Source organism: Scleropages formosus, chromosome 8, assembly GCF_900964775.1.
Source record: "Scleropages formosus chromosome 8, fSclFor1.1, whole genome shotgun sequence".
Taxonomy (NCBI): domain Eukaryota; kingdom Metazoa; phylum Chordata; class Actinopteri; order Osteoglossiformes; family Osteoglossidae; genus Scleropages; species Scleropages formosus.
The window spans coordinates 15678695-15689095 of NC_041813.1; positions in this window are offsets into that span (position 1 = coordinate 15678695).

Here is a 10401-nt window from a genome sequence, read left to right on the forward strand (position 1 = left end):
GCTGTCCACCCATTTCTTGTCCTTACAGATCACCGAAACCTTGAAACCGCCAAAAGGCTAAACTCCCGCCAGGCTTGCTGGGTTTTATTCGTTACCAGGTTTAATTTCACTGTGTCCTATAGACCAGGTTCGAAGAATACAAAGGCTGATGCCCTGTCCCGACTTCGTGACCCTGAACTGACTCTGACCACCCCAGAGAGGATCCTCCCCAAGGGGTGCATTGTGGACCCAATCCAATGGCAACTCCTCCAGGATATTCAAAATGCCCAAGCCAGTGAGCCAGAGCCACCCGGGAGACCCTAAGGAAGAGTATATGTGCCCAGTCCCCTCCGCGCCGCAGTACTGAAGTGGGCACACGAGTCCCCAGAGGCAGGGCATCCCGGTATCCGGCGCACCCTCTTTTACAGGGACGATTTTGGAGGCCGTCCAGGACTTCGTCCAAGCTTGTGTAACCTGTGCTCAGACCCAGACCCAGACCCTGCCTCTGAGGGTAAGACCGTGATACTCTCAGTTGTGGATCGTTTCTCCAAAGCCTGTAGACAGATACCCCTTCCAAAATTGCCCACTGCTCCTGAAGTTGCAGAAATTCTATTCGAGCAGGTATTCAAATTGTATGGACTTCCTGAAAGCATCGTCTCAGACCGAGGACCACAGGTTACCTCCCGAGTCTGGAAAGCTTTCTGGAATAGGCTTGGTGTGACGGTAAGCTTGACATCAGGATACCACCCGCAGGCCAACGGACAGGTTGAACGCCTGGAACAGGGTATAGCAAGGTGTCTACGTGCCTACTGTTCTCAACAACCACACCAATGGGCTCACTACCTGTCATGGGCAGAATATGCCCACAATTCCACTCAACACTCGTCAACAGGTATCTCGCCGTTTCAGTGCGTGTTGGGGTATCAGCCTGCTCTATTTCCTAGAGAGTCTCCAGAGTCCAGTCCCAGCTGTGGAGTCCTGGCACCACGAAAGCAACCGAGTGTGGCGGACGGTCCAGAACCACCTGCTCCGCAGTGCCGAAAGGTACAAACATCAAGCAGACCGACACAGGTGTACCCTTTCCTTCGTGCCTGGGCAAAGAGTGTGGCTCTTCACTCGGGACCTTCATCTCAAGACCCTGTCTAAGAAACTCGGACCCCGGTACATCGGCCCATTCAAGGTTTTGTGCTTAGTGACTCCTATTACCTATTGCCTGCAGTTACCCCCGGATCTCCGGGTACATCCAACATTTCATGTATCTCTCCTCAAGCCTGTAGGGGTGTCCCTCCACCAACCGCCAGTCGAACCAGCTCGGTCCCCTCCTTTACCAATTGATGGGGACCGAACGTACACTGTCTGGGCCCTGTTGGACTCTCGCAGGCGGCGGGATCGGCTACAATATCTCGTTGACTGGGAGGGATATGGACCGGAGGAGCGATCCTGGGTGGCAGCATCAGACATTCTGGACCCCGCACTCATCTCTGACTTCCACAGAGATCATCCTGAGCGCCCGGCCCAGGGGCAGGTACTGTCACATCTCCATCGACCAGCACATCAGCGACACCTGTTGTTCCCTGATGGAACAGAAAATAAAAAAGGACGCCGAGGAGGAGACAATGCGGAACCTTGTTCAGCGACTTCTCTTGCACTCCTGACTGTGTTACTTGTAACTCCTTCCTGCCTCGACCTTTGCTTGTTTATTCTTTGACCACAATTCTCGCCTTGCCCTGTGTATCCTGTTTGCCGATCGCCTGACCTTCGCCTGTCTCCGACTTCTCTCTTGGATTACGTTTGTCTGTTATAATAAACATCGCTTTGAAGAACTCTGCACTTGAGTCCGTCATCGAGTGGAACGAAACCACAACAAAGACGATCAAGCACCTGATGAAAATTAGAATACTTGCTTTAAAAGACCCTCCTCAGCTCCTTCACGCTCATGGAATCTCAATGAGACAACTGTCCTCCTTAGTGGTCATGTCCTGATCTCCTCCATTCCCAGTCCCTGTTCTTTGTTCCTCGGCTTCTGAACATTCGCCTCATCTCCTGACTATGTCCACAGATCTTTGCTCCCACTGTGACCACTAATAGACTGACTCTTCGCCCATCCCCGACAATGAGGACTTGCCTGACCCCTTGGTTTTTGACAAACAATCCTGTACTTGGGTCCAGCCATTCCGACATCCTCAGTTCTGCGTGACAACTACGTCAGTGCCATTGTACTATTTCACTGTGAAGTTTTGGACTGGAGCCACATTCTGGACTTCATACACCAGCCTGTATTGACTCCTCTCCAAAAAGGAGAGCACAAATCTGATGAAGATACTGTCTGGTATCTCTGTGGAGGACAGAAGGAGTCCCCCTACTTAAACATTCTTGAAAATCTGTGACTACATCTTAAACATACTGTGCATGCAAGGTGGCCCAAGAATAGTTCAGAATTAGAAGTGATCTGCAAGAAAGAGTGGGGAAAAATTCCCAACAACAAGAACCGAAAGACTCTCGGCTGGATACAAAAGGCGTTTACAAGCTACAATATATGCTAAAGGGGGTGTTACTAAATACTGAGTTACTAGTGTGTCCAAATGTTGGCACATGCCACAATAACTATTTTCTTTGTCCCTATGTTTTAAAGTTCATGAAATAAGTAACTGTACATTAACAATTGCAAATACAGGTTTCCCCCACTATCCAAATGTAGAGCATTCCTATGAAACCTTTTGTAAGTTGAAATGGCATAAAGCGAAGAAGCAATTACCATTAGTTTATATGGGAAAAATTTTTCAGCGTTCGCAGACCCAAAAAATAACCTACCGAATCATACCAAATAACACTAACATATAGTAAAATCAGGAATGATAGGCTCTTAGGCTTTTCTGATACCTTAGGACACATCTTGCTAACGGATGCACAAAATAAATCGAGATAAAGCACAGATGCTTACAGACACAGTTCAAAGCTATGGCGGATTGATGTTGAGATGCTGAGTGCAGTTCCCAGTGAAGGAGCTTGGTGGCGCCACTCTCATTCCTTGAGGTGCACGCTGCCTCTATAGGCTCACTGCAAAACAAACTCTGCTTTTCGCCTTTTTTTCGTAAATGTGAAAATTCTCTTCAGATGGCTTTTGGTTAGCGAAAGCAGTTACTAAACAGGTACAGGCCTTTTGTAAAAGCAAAGTGACGTAAAGCAAACTTTCGAAAAGTGGGGGCTACCTGTATGTTTAACACACTGTTTCCTGCAGCAGTTGTGTACTACTTTTCACTTACAAAATTAACTAAACATATAATTTGGGAGGGGCATGGTGGCGCAGTGGGTTTGACCAGGTCTTGCTCTTCGGTTAAGTCTGGGGTTTGAGTCCTGCTTGAGATGCCTTGTAATGAACTGGCATCCTGTCCTGGGTGTGACCCCTCCCCCTCCAGCCTTACACCCTGTATTGCTGAGTTAGGCACCAGCTCCCCACGACCCCTGCATGGAGTAAACAATTTCAGAAAATGTGTGTGTGTGTGATAATTTCGCCAGGGGTGTCTAAACCTCTGTAAATGCTGTTGGTACCCAGTCAGGACAATTAGTATAAAAATATTTTATACTAATGTATACAATACTTTATACATAGGTAATCAGTCAGGGAAATTTGTGTCTACATTGTAATGACCTGAATGATTATGGAACCACACTAGGGGTAATTCCACAAAGACTGAGATTAATTAAGGTTCTAATGAATAAGACGGCCTGCTGTCTAGTCCACAAGTAACGACAACAACACCTTAAAGAACAAGTCTAACAGACCTAACACACACACCCAGCTTCCACACAGCTCCTCTCACATTCTCTCTTATTTGCTCCCACTCATGCTCACTCCCACACCTCTTATGTCAAACACATTCTTTCAACCACAACCTAAGATAAAGAACAATGAACACAGGGGGAGGGGACACACCCAGGTCAGGACACCAGTCCGTCGCAAGGCACCCCAAGCGGGACTCAAACCCCAGACCCACCAGAGAGCAGGACCCGGTGAAACCCACTGCACCACTGTGCCACCATGCCCCCTGAACAATGAACACCCATAGCTAGATAGAAAATAACAGAATAAAACATATGAACGTAACAAACTTATTTAACAATTCAATCACAAATAATATCTCAAGGTATTTATATATACAGTACACACACACATTATAGGTAGCCAACTGGGGCTCCATGTCACTCTGATCATCATGTTCAGTTGCAGCTCTTTGGTCCTCAGTGGTAAATCGTACTTACGTTTACATTTACATTTATTCATTTAGCAGACGCTTTTCTCCAAAGCGATGTACATCTCATAGAAAATACAACTTGTGCATTACCTTAGGAGAAAGAGACATCGCTGCAGATGTATGATTCTTAAGTAAAGTTAGTTTCCTTCACCGTGTGCACCAACGTTCATCACAAAAGTAGCTGCATAAAACTTTACCGTAATATTACCGATTCATAATGACCTTCCTAGTAGTTCTTTTGAGATACATATAAACATTTATATTCTGTTGCAGGGGCGGCTTTGTAAAGGGTTGAACCGAGCATGATCATGAACATGTATACCTTATGGGCATGAACATTTATACCTTACATGAACTTCAGAGATCATGGGTGAAGTGAGTCCAAAATAGATGAATTTTAAGACCCTTTCCAAATGTGGACAAAGATTCAGCAGCTCTGAGCAAGAGAGGGAAGTCGTTCCACCATAATGGAGCCAGAACCGAGAACCTCCGTGCTTTACCTTTCGTGCAAGGGACCACCAAGTGGGCAGATGTGGAAGAGCGTAGCAGTCTTGCTGGTGTGTAACAAATGATCAAGTACTGTAGATAGCTGGGAGCAGTTCCATTGATGCATTTGTAGAGCATAACCAGGGTCTTAAATTTGATCCGAGCAGCTATAGGAAACCAGTGCAAAGAAACGAGTATAGGAGAAACTTGACAAAGCATTTGCATGCCCAACACAACTCGAGCAACAGCATTCTGAATCAGTTGTAGAGGTTTGATGGCGGTAGCAGGAAGGCCAGACAAGAGAGAGTTGTAGTAGTCCAGATGGGATGTCACCATGGCCTGGACAAGTAGTTGGGCAGAGTCGGTTGTGAGGTGAAGACAGATCCTGGGGATGTTATGCAAGATGTATCTGCAAGTCCAGATTGTGGCTTCGACGTGCTAAGAGAAAGATAGATTTGAGTCAATCATCACTCTCAGACTCTTAGCCAAGGAGGTAGGGAAATGAGTGAGTTGCCCAGTTTGATCGAGAGATCATGACAGGAAGACAGGACAGCTGGGAGGTGCAGGATCTCGGTTTTGGAGAGGTTGAGCTGTAGGTGGTTATCAGACATCCATGCAGTGATGTTCGACAGACAGGCAGCAATTTGCATGGAAATGTCTGATGCTCCAGGTGGAAAGGAGAGGAAGAGCTGAGTATTATTAGCATTGCAGTGGTATTTGAATCTATGGGAGATGTTGGATTCTACCTGCTCTCGTTTTATCACTATTCACTATGCTACGTGGGGTAGTTACTCTTTGTTTGTAGAATTTACTTGAAGTTCATGTGCTGAGCATGGCCTTGGAATCCAGAAAAGTGGCTGAGGAATGCAGGCTCTCTCAGGGGGAGATGGATGAACTCACTTTTTTAGTGGAATAAAGAACAAGTCAATTTGATTATAGCAATTAAGGGGGTTCAATTCCTCATAAGGAATAAAACCTCTGTTAGACATTACAGCACATAACATGAATGCTCCTGAGACACATTAGAAGTTCAGTTTTGTGAAATTATGTTGCGGATCTGAGAAGTAAAGAAGTGTGTTCAGAACAGTGAGCTGTGGAGAAGCTGAAATTATTGCCAAGAAATAAAATTTTTTCAGCAAGCAAATTTATGAAGACACTCAGCAAGTTGCTGATCAATCTCTTTTTGTTGGAGTTTTTCAAGAATTTAAGAAAAGATCCTGTATTTACAAGTTCACCAAGAAAAATATATCCTGTATCCATTTATACATGAAATGGAACAGTTAAAGATACTATACTACTATGGCTTTGTCAAAAGGCACCAGACAGGAGGTAGTACCCAAGTGCTGGAGCATTTATTGTTGTTGAAGGGCAAGGTGATAATCATGGTCAGACACAGGCTTGTTTCCAGGAACTGAGGAGTGAACGTCATTCTCCCAACTAATCTGAGGTCGTTTTCGAAGTGGAGTGTGATGGTCAAAGTCGAGGGAGTTGGGCTGCAGGGCGAGGTATCAGGGCAGGTACAGCATGGTAAACTCCTGGCACATCAAGGGGATTGAGCCACCTCCAGACTTTCTATGATGGTGGCTCGATGGGATAGGAAAGAAGGAGGTGACACAGTACGGTCCCCACGACACAAGTTCCCCAGTGGTATGTGAAAAGATTGGATCGTGTTTGGCCAATCAGGCATACTCCAGGATGATGGGGTTGTCGGGCGATTTTATAGGGTACAATGACCCTTCCTCTTTGTCGATGAACGCTGTAGCCGAAATCCGGTCTACCCCATACGAGAAGAAAATGGGTACTAGGAGTGTGAGGCAGGCCGAAGGAGATCATTCACCCTTCCATCTCGTCAGGTGCTTACAGGGGTTGGTCACACAGGATATGGTGCACATAAGTGGTCCAGGTCTCCGCAGCACAAACAGAGGCCCTCTCGGAACCGGGGCTACCACTACTCCGGGGTCAGACATCCTCTTCCTAATTGCAAGGGCTCTGGAGGATCAAACAGAGGCCCGGAGAGGGAGGGTGCTGGCCAGATGTGCAGAGTGCATTCAAAAGGGCTGAGACGGGGGTCCTAGGCATCTCAGTCTCAGCTGGGTCCATGTTAAAAGGCGGAAGCCACCTGCCAGGAGACAGGAGGTAGGACCGAAATGCGGGAGCTTTTATTTTTCTTGAAAAGCAAGGTGCATTCAGCTGGGGTGCGGTCAGGAGCCTGACAGTCTTGTGAAAGCAGCTGATATATTTAATACTGTTCAAAATATGCAACAACTCATTTTTATATTCCTTTGTTTTAGCTGAAGTGTAAGCTGAGATTAATCACAATTGTTTATCCATATAAATTACATTGTGAGAACGCATTAACATGGTTAAAAAGTATAAACATATGCCAGTATAAGCCTGCATACGCTGCAAGCTTTGAACTCCCATTCATAAAAACTGGATGTTTCAGTGGTATAAGCCATTCAAAGGAATCAGTCAGCAGATGTTCAACAAAAATGTCCTTACTGTCTGAACAGGTGAAGTGATGTTCTGGAGCTTCTCTGAAGAACACCCAGAAGGCAATGAGAACTATGGCCTCAGCCAGATATAAACTAATACATGGGTTTTGGATTTGGGGAAAAGGGGAAGGTAAATTCAGGTTTTCCCCCTGGGGGAGGGTGTGACAGCCTCTTATCTAGACGTTAGTCTAGTAGTAAAAGAGACCCAAATGTAACGTGTTAAAGACCACAACTATGACAACCAGCCCGACCTTTGTTTCTACCAGTCCCTTAGATGGAGATGTGTGTAATCCTTACATGCAGAAATAATTGTTTTGATGACAGTATGATGTTTGACAGGCAGCCAGGAGAGAAAAAAAAAAACCATAGTTATAAGTCTTAGGTCTATTGCAACTCAAAGCACTAAAGCACTAAAAGTGCCTGTTAGATTAAAGAGTGGATGTCTGTAGTAGTTGATGTTACAACAGTCACAGGTGACCGCATAAATAACCCTGTACAGTGACATTGAGGGGCTCTAATTCCACCTCATAAGGGCAGGGGGTGGGTTGTGGACCCTCTAATCCTAAATGCACCTCTGCCACACACCTGTACTGAGCTCCATTATCTGTTCTGTTGGGGGTGATCCAGAGAGTGGAGGACACAGGTGTTTTAGATTCTTCAGAACAGGAGATTTTGCGCACTACATCAGTGTCTGTGTACTACTTCACTGTGAGGTTCTGAACCTGTATGCCTGTATTGTTTCCCCTCTACCAAGAGGCCAGTGTAATCTGGAGAGCTGATGGAGACATTGTCTGGAGTGTCTGTGAAGGAAAAGAGAAGCACTTTACTCAGCATTTACCATTGCGGCAGCCATGGAGCGGCCAAGGCGGCCCTAAGAATTTTGCAATATGGCGCCAGCCGAGTGGCAGCTTGTTGCAGCAGCTCGTTAGATTTCTTTGTTTTTTTAAAACTTGTTGCTTGTCAAACTGATCGTTGACTTTTATTACTTTTTTATTTCTTTATTACTTTTTATTACTTTTATTACTTTTTAATGACCGTATCGCTGTTTTTCCTCACTTTTGTAATGGGGGGCCGTGCTGAGCGGAGTGGCGTTGTGTCTATGTACACACGCGATCAGCTGCTAGCGCTCTCCTATACAGGATACCTGCCCGGATCTAGGCCTGTTATCCCGGAGGAGCTCAGGAGGAGACGCCGCGGGTGCAGAGCCGGAGCAAAGAGAAGAGCAAAAAGGAGGAGATTTAAACCATCTGTCCCGTCGATCATCACCGGGAACGTGAGGTCTTTGGGAAATAAGATGGACGAGTTGTGGGCACTGATTCGGACCCAGAGGGAGTACCGGGACAGCAGCATTTTGTGCTTTACGGAGACATGGCTGCAACCGGGCTTCCCGGAACACAGTGCCTCCATACCCGGCTTCAGGATGGTTCGGGCGGACAGAGACGTCAGCCTGAGCAGTAAGAAGAAGGGCGGTGGGATTGCAGTGTCTGTGAATGAACGGTGGTGCAATGCCGGACATATTACTGTGAAGGAACGTTTCTGCTCGCCGGACACCGAACTCCTAGCTTTGAGTATTTGTCCATATTATTTACAACGGGAGTTCTCCTCCGTCATACTGGTCGGGGTTTACATTCCACCATCAGCTGATGAGGCGTCAGCATGTGACACGGTACACACCACCATTGCTAGGCTACAGTCTCAGCACCCCGATGCTTTTGTGGCTGTTACTGGAGATTTTAATCATGTTAGATTGGACTCAATTCTTCCGACTTTTCATCAGTTCATTGATTGCACTACGAGGGAAAACAAAACATTGGATCTATTGTATGCAAATGTTGAGGATGCATATACCGCCACTGCCCTGCCCCCACTTGGTAGATCAGATCACAATCTTATCCTTTTAACACCTCAGTATGTTCCTGCAGTTCAAAGGCAGCTTATTTCCACAAGGAATGTGAGGAGGTGGACTCAGGAGGCCAGTGAGGTCTTGCAGGACTGCTTTGAAACAACAGATTGGGATGTGCTCTGCAGACCACATGGGGATGACATCAGTAACATCACTGACTGCATCACGGACTATATTAATTTCTGTGAGGACACTATCATTCCAACCCGGACAGTACGCTGTTTTCCTAATAACAAGCCTTGGGTTACCAGTGACCTGAAGGGTTTGCTGAACCAAAAAAAGAGAGCCTTCAGGTCTGGTGACAAGGACGAGATGAGAAGGATACAGCGCCAACTGAAGGTGGCACTGAGGAAGTGTAAAGACTCTTATAGACAAAAGCTGGAGAACAAACTCCAGCTGAACAACATGAGGAATGTGTGGAGGGGCATGAAGCAGATCACAGGATATAACATCAAAGATCGCCAGCAGGACGGCAGCCTGGACAGAGCCAATGAGCTGAATTTGTTCTTTAACAGGTTCAGCACTGGACCCTCTGCTGGCCCTCCCCACACTGGACCAGTCTTCACACCCTCTTTGTCACCCTCTAATGCCTTGCATCGTACCCACTCCCACCCCCCACAGTGTACGTCTGACCACAACCCCCCAACTCCAACCCCCATGAATGTGACCATCGGCCAGGTGAGAAGACAGCTGGAGAGACTCCATCAAGGCAAGGTGGCAGGCCCGGATCACATCAGCCCCCGGGTCCTGAGGTCCTGTGCGGCCCAGCTGTCTGGCATCCTGCAACACATCTTCAACCTGAGTCTGTTGCAGGAAAGGATTCCTGTGCTATGGAAGACATCGTGTTTAGTACCGGTGCCAAAGATAGCCATCCCATCTAGCCCCAGTGACTTCAGACCAGTTGCCTTAACGTCACATGTTATGAAGGTACTGGAGAGACTGGTGCTGATACAGCTGAGACCACAGGTTAAATCTAGTCTGGACCCTCTTCAGTTTGCCTATCAGCCTCATGTGGGTGTGGATGATGCCGTCGCCTATCTGCTGCATCGAGCTCATTCACACTTGGATGGTAGTGGCAGCACTGTGAGGATCATGTTTTTTGACTTCTCCAGTGCCTTTAATACCATCCAACCTCTTTTGTTGAGTGAGAAGCTGCTGGGGATGGGTGTCAGTGCATCTACGGTCTCCTGGATCTCTGACTATCTGTCAGACAGGCCTCAGTTTGTACGGCTGGGGAGCTTCCTGTCTGATGTTTTGGTTAGCAACACAGGAGCGCCACAGGGAA